This window comes from Leptidea sinapis, chromosome 34 (genome assembly GCF_905404315.1).
Source record: "Leptidea sinapis chromosome 34, ilLepSina1.1, whole genome shotgun sequence".
NCBI classification, from domain to species: domain Eukaryota; kingdom Metazoa; phylum Arthropoda; class Insecta; order Lepidoptera; family Pieridae; genus Leptidea; species Leptidea sinapis.
In genome coordinates, this window is record NC_066298.1 from 7,977,908 (window position 1) to 7,995,079 (window position 17,172).

The 17,172-nt window shown below is 34.8% G+C and overlaps 1 protein-coding gene across 2 annotated transcripts in view; it reads left to right on the forward strand.

The window, feature by feature from the left end:
* LOC126975099 (max dimerization protein 1-like) overlaps positions 1 to 17,172 on the forward strand; it is a 343,919-nt gene that overhangs the window by 178,140 nt on the left and 148,607 nt on the right. The window lies entirely within an intron of this gene.

Sequence of the window (17,172 nt, forward strand, 5' to 3'; positions counted from 1 at the left end):
GCCCCTAACCATAAATTTTTCTCATAAAAATTCCAGTAACTGTGAACGAGCATCAGCATTCGATTTCGCAATGTTTAATTTATGAATTTCGAAACTATCGTCCATCAAAGTTAGTGGCTATTGTTCGTTTCAGCCATTTGTGTATATTTCACACTGCACCAAGTTTAAATAAATCAGAAAAACTTTTAGTTGTAACAGGTGCGGCTGATTTAATGCCACGAAAAAAAGAGTTGTATTACAACCAAAACGTTGTTGTTGATTGAAAGGTCACAAGCAAGCCGTTTCCTTATCGTTCCGTGAAGTGTAGCATACAGTATAGACTACAGATGATTGTAGCGCGTAACCTTGACAGTGACATTGCACGCTCGCGCGCTACCACGTGCTCTCGATTGGTTAACTCGAACGGATCGATTATTGAAAAACAAACTTTGAAGACCACTTCAGAATACGTAAGGGTTCCTTACAGCACCATATACATACTTATACCACAGCTATTGGCATTGATGCGAGAGTGTTGTAGTTGAAGAAAAATTTTTTCAACGTTTTTTATACATTTAGCGTGGTACCGACGCATCTATTGTTCACGTAGTACACGGGTATTAAGGTTATTGAAAAAAAAATGATTATGTATAATTTATAACCCCGTCATTGCGACATCGCGGACTGTATTTTAAATAATATAAGAATGTCTTTGAAACACTAAAAATACTAAGTAATAAATAATTAAAGGAATTGAAATTAAAATTAAGATCTTTTTAATATCACTTCAAACTTCTAGCACTGTAGATATATTACTTTACTTTTATGAACTTTCTTGATCGTTAAGGGCCTACTAAAAATTATGATGTTTCTAGACAACTAGAAACATCATTATTTTTACCACAACATAGATCTTTTTATTTGACACATACTCGTAATTGAACTATATTATTTAAAACTCTACAAGACTCGATATCTTACATCTGTATACTGTCGCGTTGTTTTACTACCGTTTTACTATTAAACAACGGACTATTTGTAGTTAAAATTAAGTTTGAACGATTTCGTACACTTGTTATTTTTTTAACTAGTATTTGGGTGAAAGGGTTATAGCTACCCCACGGCGTCACAGATTGTCTACCCTTATAATTATTGTACCACTTATTTGTATTAATGTGACAAACAGCAAAAAAAAATATGGGTTACTCTCTGAGAGTGCCGGCAGAAGTGAAAACTTGAAATGTTTTAGAATGGTTAGGGAATAATTTCGCAAGAATTGCTTCATTTATCAGTTAAATACAATATTCATTTATTGCGCTATCGTACACAAAAATGACAATTTATGCTACATAAAAAATAACTATTACAATTATTTTACATTAAAAAGTTTATCTCTCAGAAAAATTAACTTTTTCTCATAATAAACCGTAAAATATTTCACGGCTGAGATTCGATCCCTTGACCACGCGGTGTTTCGTCTTCGTAATTACAATGATTCAACCACTGGTCCAATGACCGTATGATCATTTAGTTGAAAGAGCCGAACTATAATTAGTTAGTATATATCATACATCCATAATCTCCACGACTGTCTTACGAATTTTCGATCAGGTCACGTGTCCTGATCGTGAATGCGAGTTTAACATTTAATACCCATCCCAAGAAAAGTGCTCAACGGCGCTAAAGTAGTTTTCACTTCAAAAATAGAATTTGAATGGATTACCAATTTGTTAAGCCATGTCCAGATCTTTTCAATATATTTTAAATTCCTGCCTTTAAGCAGCTTAACTATCAACTTTTACATTTCTAAGTGCACAGTCTAATAAAGTAGAAATGATGGTTACATCAGTGCTCTTCCTTCAATATTTTAAAGTAGCTCAGTAGCGTCCGACGTATCGTTACCGTAATGTTACGCTTGCAAAAATATAATCGTAGATTGTGTTCAAGTTGTGTACGATCATAAAGCATAATGATCGATGCTATCAACGCGTGTTCGAGACGCAAGTAAATTCTAGTATTAATAGTATCTGGTACACTTCCTCTTTATCTCCCATCCGAGTGTAGCTGTATAATTATGATCTCAAATGAAGATAAACGAGTGTGCGTCCAAGACTGTGTAGTAATTACGCGCTTAATCAGAAAGTGGTTTGACGAGGCTGTTTGAACAACGGTAGATTTGCTCGGAGATGCGTATTTCGTGTTGGATTTTCACCGAGCTCGGATTTAAACTACTTATCGTGGCTATCGTTTCTAGCAATGGTATAAATTAATTTGTTGTTGTTAAAAAGCTATGTGTTAATTAAAAACCCGTAAACAATTTTATAATCTTTTGCATCAAAGAAGCATAAAAATATTCTCATCTATAACCTTATAATTGGTGCTTAGAGGGATTATTATAAATTTAGCGCGGTAGTTACTTCCTTAAGGAAAGACGTATTAACACACCGTCTTGCTACCTATATATTATATAATATATATCCACTGATATTTTCAGATATTGGAAGTTGTTTTGAACTTTTAATTGAAATAATACACTCTACCGACTTAACTGTCATCAACATAATCATTTTAGGATCGTACATAAATGGTATTAAATTGTGAGTACATGTGGTAAGGGTATATTTATTTTTATCAAACTAGAAGGACACCTACTTTCGGCACAGTTTTTATTTACTTGTATTAGAGTCCAGTTTCGTGAGGAACGTTTAAATGTTTTTATAGATTTGCAAATGAGATATTTTTTGCTCGTTACCATATTACAATATGTATTTGAATGTCAGTTGTTACTCATTTTAACGACTGTACACATGCTAACGAAAGTGAAGGTCATTATGCTGAACATGTAGAGAGGATTGATCTTAGTAACCTGCAGCAAATTCAGAAAGCTGATATGGAAGGAAGTGTTTGGAAAGGTAGAGCTAAGCGTATATTCCACGATCATGTCGCAGATATATTGGTGAAGAAGAAGAAGATGCAAGTGTGTCGGGATACTATAGACTTATATACCAGCGTATAGATAGGGCCGGTAATGCTTAACTAATCTTGACTTATCACTGTGTGCCTTTACTTGTGGTTTAATATTTGAAATAGTAAGGAGCTAATGCCAAGTGTGGCTGACTGTTTAGGACTTGTCAATCAAAATCCGTTACAGCAGCAGTTGATTTGAATACCTTTTCTAACTTAACTATTGCGATATCTCCATTAGAGATGTTCTTCTTTCACACTCTGTTTGACTACACACTATTATATTGGTCATATCTTAATATATATAAATTATGTGACACGTTGTTTGTCCGCGATGGACTCTCTAAACTAATGAACGGATTAAAATGGGGTTTACTTCATGGAGTACAGTTAAGTCCAACTTGAGAGATAGAATACTTTTTATTTCGATTTGGGACCCATAATTATTTTTATTTCCAATATTTGTTTTGTATGGACATATTTTCTGTCAGAAAATTTATTGACGCACGGTTTGTCAGTTCTGCTGTGAAACAATTTCGTTGTAACAACATAGGTATTTTACGAAATAATTCTTGAAGTTATGAAATTCATAAAAACAGTTTTTTTTTATTATGTACAGAGCAACGCCTGTCGGGTCAGCTAGTATATATATATATACTGGGTGGCCGAGAAGTTGACGTCCAAACCTACAATTTGGCTCATTTAATTGGCCAATGTTCTGGGAAGTTTTTAAAAATAGTTAGAAGCCATAGGCTTCCCATTTTTTTTGATACCTTGAACATTTTCATGAATTTAGCTGGAGCAGTTATCTTGAACTTACGACTCAATTCTAAACTAGTTCCGCATTGTCTTAACAATTCATAGTTTCTTATGCGGTTATTGCAACTGTAGTTAATAATTATCAACAATAAAATTAACTAAAAGTGTTAAAAAAAAAATTGAAAAATGTCCTAAACCGCAATTAGGTGAAAAAAAGCGGATAAAAGGGGGAAAAAATTATTATCTCCTAAACTACGCAACATCGTAGAACATACATAGAGGTGATTCGGATACTCATCACCATGAGGCTTTCAAATTTTAGCTTTGGACGTCAACTTCTCGGCCACACTGTATATATATATAAATATATAATGGTCAGGACCGTGAGTTGTTAAAGTTCGTAATCTGTGCCCACCGCTCTAGTCCAGGGGACAAGCGAAATTGTGTATGTATGTATGGCTACCATAGGTATTTCTAATGTTGAACCGCAGCGTACTTTTAATATAATTGTGTTCCAGGTTATAGGATGTGTAAACATTCTTTAGATAAAACGATATATCTAATACAAATACCAATAAACAGCACAATGATAATGTATAAAACTTATCAATATTATACAGAAGTTTAAATATTTGGTTTCCCACTTAAATACTTCAGTATTTGTAAGAACCAAGCGTCGTTATTTATTTGTTAATTCACCAAGACTGTAACTGCTTAGTTACATAAATTGTTACTATCACAAAATCAATATCTAAATGTAAACACTTAATGGATAAAACAGAATTTGAACCCCGATAAGTCGAAAACTTCCATAACTCAAGATCTCTCCTCCATTGGTGAAAATAATCGTTAAACCATATTACCTGCATTCATTGAAAAATAAATTGGCATTTAATTTTTGTATGCGATATTTTATTCTGTTTTTTTTTTCATAAAGTGTTTAAAGGTCCTAACATTGGCTATTAGTAATCAATACTTAGTATTGCCCCCTCTAGCTCTTTGAACTGTTTCGAATCTCCTTAGCATACTCCTAATCAAATTAATGAAAAATAAAACCTTGAGGGATTGCGTTCCATTCTTCCTGTAACGCGTTTTTAAGTTTAGTCAAGGGTTTAGGGTACCTTCAAAAAAAGCGCGTACACCTTCCTTAAAGGCCTGCAACGCTCCTGTGATTCCTCTGGTGTTGCAAGAGATTGTGGGCGGCGGTGATCACTTAACAATGGGTGACCCGTACGCTCGTTTGTTCTCCTATTCCATAAAAAAAAGTCACTTTGATCCATATTATGTCCAAACAAATTAGTTATTTTTAATTGCAACAATTGAAGCTCTTTTTAATATTTACCAGTGTGAGGCTCCTTTGCACCGGATGCCGGTTAGATTATGTATACCACAACGGCGCCTATTTCTGCCGTGAAGCAGTTATGTGTTAGCATTACTGCGTTTCGGTCAGAAAGGCGCCGGCCATAGCTAGTGAAATTACTCTGCGTTTCGGTCGGAAAGGCGCCGAAACTAGTGAAATGACTGGGCAAATGAGACTTGACATCTTATGTGTCAAGATGACGAGCGCAATTGTAGTGCTGCTCGGAATTTTTGGCTTTTTCTATAATCCTGAGCAGCACTGCTTTGTAATGGCTAGGGCGTATCAATTACCATCAGCTGAACGTCCTGCTCGTCTCGTCCCTTATTTTCATAAATAAAAACATTTTTGTTATGCGTGCGATGTGCTATTCAACATATTCCCACTACTAGTCCTCAGCACCACATCTCTTTTATAGCGGTCTTTCTGGCGTATGATCCATGTTAAACCTGCGTTATAAAATATTGGAAAAATCAAACATCTCATCAAACAAACCTATATATTTTTGATAATTCATCGATCTTTTCAACTATTTATGGCCAAGAATAATGTATTAGTATGTTAGGTACCTAAATATATGTATAGAAGATACGCCATTTTAATTCAAGCCTTCAGCGCAAACCGTGTATTCCCGATGGAATAAATTAATTTTCCTTAACAAAGTTATCTATGTCAGAGAAATTCCATTTTAATATTTATAACAGTAGACTCATGCTGTTCTTTTTGTATGCTATTGATGAAGGATTTTATATAATTGATGATATTCTAACAACATGTATTATTACGACATTTACCAGTGAGAGGCTCCTTTGCACAGGGTGCCGGCTAGACTATGGGTACCACAACGGCGCCTATTTCCGCCGTGAAGCAGTAATGTGAAAACATTATTGTGTTTAGGTCTGAAGGGTGCCGTACTTAGTGAAATTACTGGGCTAACAAGACTTAACATCTTGTGTCTCAAGGTAACGAGCGCAATTGTAGTGCCGCTCAGAATTGTTGGGCTTTTCAAGAATCCTGAAAGGCACTGCATTGTAATGGGCAAGGCGTATCAATTACCATCCGCTGAACGTCCTGCTCGTCTTGTCCCATATTTTCATTAAAAAAAAATTCAACAGCTATTGTTGACTTTCGGACAGGCATTCCATGATTTCATCAGAGGCGTTGGTTTCTTCCTGTGACAGACATGCTCATATATTTTATCAGTAACACGTCGCTTAACCCGAAAACAACTAAAAATTTTAACGCCTTGCTTGTTCTAACTGCAAAGTGTTTCAAAGTAATATTGACTACGATGTCACTGCCTCTGCGTTATTATAACAACTACAATTACAAGAACGGAATGCGAACGAAAAATTTTTGATTCTATTTGAAGAATGTGGCTGGTATTGTGATTTTTGGCATATTAAAACATACATTTACACATAGAACAAGTGCAGAAATGTAATCGTTATGTATTTAACTATATAATTGTGTACGTTCAAAATGTCAAACATGATTCAGAATGATAAATAGTAGAATCACTCTTTTCTTTATTAAAAATCACATTATTATTTTATGAATTATCGTCAATTTGGACATCATAACATCGAATTTGGGACATCGAAGTAGCAAAAATATAAATCTTTTTTATAATCTGTATGATTCGTAATATAAAAGTACCAGGTACACATGAAACGCAGGATATCACACAGCAACAGCTGTTTTCACGTGACGTGACACCGTCGATGCATACGTGAGCTAGTTCACGCGATCCCGCGACCCACCGCGCGTTGCCGCGTAAGCATTGTGAGTGACTAATATACTTGAATTAATAGGATTACCTCATACGGTAGCTTATAGCAACTTATTATTCAATGTTTATAGTCAAAAGGTAGTCAACTAGGTAGTAGTAAACTAGGTTATTTTGATTTAAAATTGAATTTTTGTATCGCTTTTTTAAGGTTAGATTCTTCCACACACAACGATATAATATGCCTCAGAATTGCATAAAACGACCGGAAAGGCTGATCTTTCTTAAGATAAAATTGCATAGAAATAACTTGATGTTGGTAGATTCCTCAGTCACTGACAGAACTGTTTTTTGTGTGTTTAGCTTGTGCACGCGATTTATACTTACTTACTTCTTTGTTGATTTGAATGGTTGTAATGGGCTTACTATTACGGAGAGCTATCCACAATACACGATTTAATCCATTTTAGCCGTATCTAAGAGTAGAGTGCTCAAACAAACAGATCTATCGACATACCCATGATTAAAGTTTAAAAAAATATAAAAAATAAAATAGATAAAGTTTTATTTGCCTTGATTTATACAACTAATTTAAATACGACACTTACAAAAAGTGAAAAGAGACAGATTTAAAAAAAGGGAAAAACAAAATGATATTGGACATGCCGTAATTAAGTTCTCGTGAAACACCACTAGAGCAGCCAACTATACTAACTTAAATAGAGGTAGTTGTTATAAACGGTATTTTTTTACACCGAACCGTTATTCTATCAATTTGTTTGACCCAGACACGAGGCAACTTATCTACATTAGTGTCAAAAATAATTTTTAATTTATTGAATAAGGCGTTACTTTGCGGAAATCCATAATTATACAAATTATTTAAGTTTTCATTAGTGTTAATTCCGCCAATATTTGTCTTTAAAACAATTCGACACGTGTTTCGCCTCACGAGCTGTCTCGTGCCAGATTTTGGCGAGACAACACGTCCTGAGGATGCCTCGTGTAGAGGCGAAACACGTGTCGAATTGTTTTAAAGACAAATATTGGCGGAATTAACACTAAAGAAAACTTAAATAATTTGTATAATTTTTAATGTTTGTAAGTACAGATTATCTGTGGAATTATTGAATCAGTTCAAATCAGTTTCGAAAATTATTTCTGTAATAGGAAAGTACCTAATACTATCATTCGTAGATAGGCTTCCACCTTCGCACGACACGCCACCAGTTAGGATTTCATCCCCACCATCTGGTTGTGTGGCAGTCCTCCACAGTGCGGTTTTCAAGGAGCTTCCACGTACTACAAAGCTGTGGTATGAGCTTCCTTGTGCGGTGTTTCCGGGACGATACGACATGGGTACCTTCAAAAAAAGCGCGTACACCTTCCTTAAAGGCCGGCAACGCTCTTGTGATGCCTCTGGTGTTGCAAGAGAATGTGGGCGGCGGTGATCACTTAACACCAGGTGACCCGTACGCTCGTTTGTCCTCCTATTGCATAAAAAAAAGGCTACGGTTTGTTCCGATTTGGTAAAGTTTTCAGCTTTAATGGACGTAGTTCCTGAAAAACGTTCCAAGGCACAAACATCACATTTTAAGGAATTCGTGTTTAAAGTTTAATAAATTTTAGTGTATACATGTGGGTTGGGCTACTAAGTCATGATGTCATTTAAAGAGTGACAGTAGGGCTGCCATTTTTTGTCAGTCCGTTAATATGAATCACGTGACCTGTTTTGTGTTCTTAACTCAATTTCGACATGATTGTTGTTTGGAACGTTTTTCTGGAATTACATATTACTTTAAATCTTTGAAGCCATTGAATTCCTAGCACAATGCCGCTGCTACAGTAGCAAAACCACTGAATGAATAACGATGCGACAGTTGTACTTTGAGTAACGGAGCTGCGTCAAAACGTCATGCGAATCAGTTGAGTTGATGCAATCGGGAGAAATCTCAATTGAATAAATAGAGAATTGGTCTATTTCTGACCCAATTTACTTATTCATAAAATCGACGTTCATTTTGTGAAAAAAATGTAGTTTCGTTCTTGATTTCTGTAGACTTCCACAAACACGTGCGTTTTTCGACGTTTTCAAAGCTGTCATAGTCTATCTAGACAGATTAACAGCCGTTCCCAATATAATATCTACAGATAGAGGTAAATTACTACCTTCTACTGTTAGTAATTAGCTGTCAATAATCTGAAGCTGTCCTAATATACCCGATAAGTCATTCTTATCGCATTATATTGGGACGCGTGAATTGCAATTTCGAAACAAACTTTATATCGCTGTTAAGCTATACGTCGTCCCATTGACAGACAGTGTGCAAGGATAAGGTGAGTTACCGTCGATAAGTTTATTGGGACAGAAAAGTCAACGATTTTTATCTCAAGTATGTATAGACTAAATATTGGGAACGGCCGCTAGACGTATAAATTATTCAGTTAAAAACTATTTATCATATTATTAATAATTATTAATTTCGTTTTTGCCAATCGTTAACCTTTTCCTGACAGAGTAAATACGAAATAATCTCAAAATTCGCTTGACAAAATCATTTAATAAATATTACCAGGCCGGAAAATAACAAAAGGAAATTAATTTATTTGCACAGCAATATACAAAATACGCGGAGATCATAAATCCACAATGACACCGGGCGCCATTATTCGCAGTTTCACCTTGGACAATAACCGTAGCGACTCCATGTAATTTATGCTGCCTTCATAATTCCTGTACAGAAGCGAAATTTATTAGGGGCAAATTAATTTCGCTGGAGAGCCGCGAGTAATCCCCGCCGCAACTGTGTGCCGGCTTTCTATCTCGTTGCTTCAATTCTGGTACACATAAGTCTAATTTCTTAGTTTACTATAGCGAAGTAAAAATGAGGGTTTTTTTATGAAAATTCAACCCATGTAATTTTCAAGCGCAACCATAAGCTTTAAACAGTTATATGAATCATGGGAGTTATGGTATTCCTTGAGAAATAATAGTATGTAGAGATGCTCTAAAATTTACGAACAGTAAAAGTAGTGAAAGCAAGTTTATGTTAGATAATGTGAAGGGGCAAATATATGTAATTGTCTGAATCCTAGACAAAAACATTCTTGCCTGATATGCCTTTATATAAATACTGGTCCTTATGCCTCTATCAAACTTCTCCCCAAATCCCCGACTACTATGAAAAAGTTTGAGACAATTTTGTAAATGGACACCCATATGTATGATCGTAATCCATCAAAGTGACATCGTAAAAAGCTAAGATTGATTGACAGACAGACATACTCTACGGAGTGAAGTTTCATTTCATTAGACGGATGAACTCGTAAAAGTCTTATGGAAACTACTCGTTCAATAGTTACGGATCACTGTTTTCTTTGTATTAGTATAATTTATTTCATGCGACGTCGACGCGATGTATCGTACGTTGACACCACACGATCTGAACTATTTTTATTTGGGACAGAACGAATGAACTTATGCACTTCTTACATTTAGCTTATACACGAGAACTTTACCATTATTATGATTAAATTAGTGACGCTCTTAAAAATAAAATACTATTATCACATATCGGTGAAAGAACAGGTGTTGCTGATATTGCATATACTGTTTGGAAATTTAAATGGAATTGAACTGAACACATACTATGTGGTAAGAAAGAAAATGGTCCGAAGATATAACTGAATGGTATGCTAGCAATGGAGAAAGGAGAAAATTAAGGTAACAAAAAAAATTAAGTATAGGTATGATATGGCTAAAACAGGTCGGAGAAGAAGAGCGAGGGTCAAAATATGAAGACAAAAGCAAAAAATGTTAATAATCATAGTCAGTAATAATGGTTTATTTTATTATATTTATTTTTATTTAAGTAATGCTCATTTACGAAGAAAGGGTTATATATTCAGAGGGTACCCTGTTGCTAAAGCGTCCCCTGTAACCAATAGTAATTGATAGCCTACTTACGGTCGTTTTCAATAACTTACTAGAGGTAGACAAATCTAACCTTCTACGCTTAGGTACTTACATTTCAATAACCTATTGACATATAGCATTGAACTATAGCTATATTGGACATAACTATGGATAGATAGGATCTTGTCATTAAACGGTGACAGCAAAGTATCCGTAAGTTAAACTAAGGATAGATAGGTTATTGAAAACGGCCGTTAACCTGCAACAGTAAATTGACTTGAAATGTCGCTCTTTCCTCTATCTAAACAAATTGTTAGATAGTTAAGGTTTAAAATAGGTAACTCGACCGTTTGGCGTTGACTTCCATTGGGTTAACCGTACCGTTGAAGGCGTAATCTCCACAGGCACATGTTCGATGATCTACCATATCTTTCATAATAGTTAAAAAAAAACAATACTCTTTTATAAATCGCCTAAATTAAAAAGTAGAAAATAATTTTCAATTACCATAAACTATGAAAAGTGTTATTATGTGACATGTAAAATTGTATTATTGTTCTGTTTAAATTATTGTATTTTCATCGGTCCTTGATAAGTTTGCAAAGATAAAAGTTTAATCCGACATTTTAAAGTGGCTGAAAATCGTGTCCGTATATTGCGTTACACATTACATACGTTACAGGTCAAGCTAATATAAAGCGTGTAAATAGAAAGATCCTTCTACATTGTTTTTTTTTTTGTGAAAATAAGAGACGAGACGAGCAGGATGTTCAGCTGATGGTAATTGATGCGCCCTGCCCATAACAATGCAGTGCCGCTCAGGATTCTTTAAAAACCCCAAAAATTCTGTGCGGCACTACAACTGCGCTCGTCACCTTGAGACATAAGATGTTAAGTATCATTTGCCCAGTAATATCACTAGCTACGGCACCCTTCAGACCGAAACACAGTAATGCTTACACATTACTGCTTCACGGCAGAAATAGGCGCCGTTGTGGTATCCATAATTTAGCCGGCATCCTGTGAAAAGGAGCCTCCCACTGGTAAAACATAGGTAGATGCAAACACAAGTAACAAACAATTGTATCGGAAAGAGACTATAAAAGATATTATTGTCAGTAAAGTTAAAGTAGTAGGTATACTCCTTACGTAATACATACTTATTGGCTGATTGTATTATCGGAACAAATATTGCTTATGACATCCTGTTGAGATTGTTTTCTTGTCTCGTAAATCTTATTGCTACAATAAAACATTTATATGTTGCAGGGAAATGAGGGAATATCGGGATGTTTGTATCGCAGGGGATATCAAGAATCCCGAAAGATTCGTACAGTTCAGTAATAAATCTAAAAGTATTTAAACTGTAATATTTATTTATTAGAATTGAATAGAATAGAATAAAAATTTATTGATAACAAAAACCACCACCACACAATTATTAAAATGATACAAACCAAAATAAGTAATAATTTCTTAGAACTAACAAATAAAACAAATTAAATAATACAATTTATAGCTTAAAATGAAAAAGGTACTGTGCGGCAGTGAATGTCACCAAATGGAGCTAACTCAGTAAAAAGCTGCAATAGCGTGGTGCCAATGTAGCACTGGTTTTCAGTAGCCCCAACATTATTGAGTCTGGGAGTAGCAGCGACTAGTAATTTTTAAATTATAATTATGAATATAAATAGTAAATACAGTATAGATCTAATTTTTTAATTTAACTCTTAAAAAATATATATATAAATTTAAAAAAAATATTTTTTTATTTTTTTAACGTTAAAAGAAGATCATTTAGATCTTAACGACGGAAAAATCATAAAAAATTAGGTTATTAATAATAAATAAGTTTTAATATATGTTATGGTTACTATAAATGTTAATATTATAATATTAAATTTAAAAGAGGTACAATCAGTTAAACAGGTTTATAAATATCATTAAGTAGGTAATTTTTAGTTTTTATTTTGAAATTTTGAATGGTATTACTAAGTCGAAGTGGAGCTGGCAAATCATTCCAGCACTTGGTGGCTTGATATCTAAAACTTCCCCGAAACGCAGCAGTTCGGTGGCTAGGAATAGCTAATATACGAAAAGCTGACCTCGTATCCATATTCAAAGCTTTATGACATGTATATTACACTTCACCTTCTTGGTGCTTTCGTATTAATGTGTCAACTGGGCCGAAACGAAATCATGTGTTTCGTAGGTGTTCCTAGTTTATTTGTTTGGATATTGATTTGACGAAAAACATGAGAAAAACTTTGAAATAATTATTTAAATAAAAAATCTTACCAAAAAGACTTCATATATAGTTTCAAGTAAAATTAATATTCGCCAAATTATCATAATTTGTTTTTATTTTCCACGTATTTGTAGTCTAAAGCAGGCATTCAATTTAGGATCAATTCGGGTACTGAATGTATTTATCCTGCTCCAATTTTTGGAGGAGACGAAGGAATAGTTAAAATTCTGGCTTTGTGAACAAAGTACTATTTATTTACGTCACAATTAATTAAAAGAATTGACCAAGTGCTATCTCATATCGACGTGCTATAAAAACTCCGAAAATTGAAGAATTGGTTTCGAAACGTTGAACCCTCAATACTCAGCCCCTTCAAACTTTACATTCGAGATTCGAACTTGTGATAAGTTGGATGTAAAAATAACCGGTCATCACTAATCTTGAAGAAGTCTTACAATGCATAATATAGTAGAGGATCCAAATTGGAAGCGAATTTCGCCCACGTTTTATGGATGGAAAGTATTTTTATATATCAGTTTTAATGATGTATTAAATATTCATTTAAAACCTGTACTCGTTAAGTCAATATTTATAATAGTAATGTTGTAGTCTGCCTAATCGATAGACCTTATGTTAAAATAAATATAATTTCATTAAGAACACGGCCTCATTGGTTTTGTGTCTGCGCAAAATCAGAATTAGAATTTCTGTTGAATCTTAAGTTATAGATTATACAGAATTTCTTAGACTACCTTATGAATGTTTAAAGCCAATATAGGCCTTATCTAATGAGATATGATATAAAACACTTTTTACGCAGTGCAACAGATCGGTGAAGGTACCTTATAAAATACAAACAAAACTTTGTTCTTATACCGAAATATTTCAAACTACCGCCTTAACCACAAAAATAAATGCTATAAATAAAACGTGCCCTTTGCCAGCAGAAAAGCTGAAAATTTGCATCCACAAGTAATTTTCGTTAGTAGGATTAATTCATTAAGTAAAGCTTGAGGGATCGTGGTTTTATTTCATAACCTCTCTGATGAATTGCCTCGAAATTGCTTTTTATTTTTTTGAAAAGACTTTATGCTAAGACGCCAGGCCGGAGTACCTTTAAATTTACACAAAGATCTCTATTAATTTTTGTAGGTATTAAACTGGGGATTATTTTTAATTAAACACACATTCACCTATTTGTGTTTATTCTTGCCTATCGAATATAGTTAATGGGTGTTGAGTATATTCCTTGATACCTTGTTGATACGACATTGGTACGTCCAAAATAAGCGTGCACACCTACTTAAAAGGCTGGGAACGTTCTTGCGTTCCTTTTTCCTCCTTTTCCATTAAAAGTACATTTACAAAAAAGTACAGGCGGCTTTGGCATGTTACATTTATCGTTTACAAACATTTGGACATCAGGTGCGAATCCCCAAGTCCGGCGGACACTATCTAAGTAAATTATCATTGTCACTCGCGTGGGGTCCTAACTGCGACGTGGACGACCCGACACCGACACAATTGAGTGCCAGCGACACTGCTACCCTTATCACTCGCTACTCGACCCAACATCCACCTTCCAGTTGGCTGCCCTCCGCTGTATTTTAAATGACTTTACGAAGGTGTTTTTCGAAAAAGATTTCTTCTCAATTGTTATACAATTCGAATTATTTAGCAGACAGTTTTATCGTTGTACATAGTTCCCATATACATTTTTTTATAACTAGCTGATCTGGCTTAAATTATATATGTAAACCTTCCTTGACTCAGATATTATACATTTGGCAAAATTGTCTTATTTCTCCCCAAGCGTACCTATCACTCCGTCAGCATGTCCACTTCGATGTTGAATCATGATTTCAAACTATACGTAAAATTATTTTACGATATAAAGTGATTTTTATAATTCTGCGCTGATATAGAAACTAAGAATCCGTTGTCTGTCTCTCTGTATGTCAACGGGGTATATCGTATAAACCGATAAAGTTACAGACAGCTGAAAATACCGCTTTTATACCAAATAATTATAAACAAGATGGCGAACGCTATAATAAAATAAATGCCATACAAAGAAAATATTTATTTAATAAAAATAAGTATTTAAATTAATTGTTTCTGTTCCATCTTCTACGATATTTTGTGAGTTTGACTCGCACTTCATTCAATCCAATTAGGGTTAGTAAGTCGCAAAATATGCTGGTTTGAGCTCCATCCGTATTCAATATAGATTTTTTAACGAATATCATGGACGAGACAAGCAGGACGTTCAGCAAATGGTAATTGATACGCCATGCCCATTACAATGCAGTGCCGCTCAGAATGAGAGAAAAACTCAAAATTTCTGAGCGGCACTACGCTAATCGTGCTCGTCACCTTCAGACGATAGATGTTAAGTCTCATTTGCCCAGTCATTTCACTAGCTACGGCGCCCTTCAGACCGAAACACAGTAATGTTTACTCATTATACTGCTTCACGGCAGAAATAAGTAAATAAGTAACATATTTAAATGAAGAGTTGGATAGATGGAGTTAAACAATTTTGGATTATAAATAACATTGAACAAGAGATTTCCCATAAGAGTGAAATCCCTACATAGTATATTGGTCTCGCGTAGAAAGAAAGTCGCGCAAATAACAGGAGCACAGAAACATATTCGAATAATATGCAATTTAAAATCTAATGTAATACTTAAAGCAATAAAATATGTCGGCGCGTCGTCATAAATCAAGCGTTGTTCGTACCTAGCCCATCTACTCGTAATGTACAACTGGGAAATGTGTGAAAATCTCTCGCGGAAAAGTGTTTGATTTCACGGTGGCATGGGCACGGTTGTGAGGCTTCTATGCTGAAGGTATTAACTGGCACGAAGTTAATATATTGTTTGTTGATGCGATTGGAGAGGCTGTAAATGAGAAATGAAATTTGACGAGCCCGTTGCTAAGACCCTCATTTGTCGTATGAAATTGGATGCATCATGGGACCCCCATAAAAAATTCTTGAATTTGCTTCAATTACTTGTTTTATTTATATATGTTCACCCCTCACGTCTGGGATTAATTACACAAATTAAATTTATAAAGAAAATTTATGAACGTTTCGGGACTCGAACCCGCGATCCTTCGCGTTCCATGCGAGTGCTCTTCCACTGAGCCAACCGTTCGAGTATAAATTAATTTTTTTGTGTATTTCGTATTGTACTGCACATTCCAACTTTAGTATATTAACTAATTAATATTACTAATTGATTTTTGTATTCATTCATCATTCACATTCCAATATGAAAATTAAAATCACCGAGTAATTTTCTTTTTATTATGTTTTTAATTAGTATGTTAACTGTCACCCTAACTTACCCACTGCTGCGTAGTAAAATGACTGCCGTCACTGACTGACTAACTGATAACCTCTCCAATGGTAATAATAATTTAAAAATTATCACACATTTCAGTCTTGATGCAGTGCTGGCATGCTTAGAAGCTTAATTTTAATAGAATATTCACCTGAGTCGGATATTGCGCTATTATCGAACTTCAAGGCCCGAGATTCGGATATTACAAAATAACGAGATTCCGGGATTCATTCCTTAGTTTCAGGGCTTTTTTTCCCCAAAATCCCCTAAAATGCAATGCTTCCACACACGAAAGTTTAGTGTGTAATATAGTTTTGACCTTAGATCATTTATACGATTATGAAGACTGTGACAGCTGTGAAAACGTCGAAAGAAATTGAGTTTGACAGTTAACTTCTACTTTGAGCAATGCACAATCTAGAATCTAATCTATCTAATCCAGATCTTGATCCTCTTGCTGTTAGGCAATTATTATTTCAACTTAATTTTCACACGTTCGTCTTGACAAAAAACACAATCCCTAACAACACTTACCATCCAGTTGATCGGAGCTAGCGACTCCGTACAGTGACTGACTGTTGTGACTCAGGTGTAGGATTAAAGGCACGTTTATGATGCACTCGCCTTCATATTCCCATCTTCCTCTCCTTGCCTATCAAAATTTGTTAACAATCTCGAGGTTTTACAGAAATTTTTAAAGTTTTAACCTCTGCTATAAGTCAAATCTATTCACAAAGTAACTAATATATGTCGCAGATTTATTTGGATTAAGATCGGGAGTCACGGTGTTAGTATCCGCCATGTTGGTTTAAGTCGATCAGTGCACACGTGCGGCGCGGGCGCTAGCTTGAAGACGAATGCGACTTC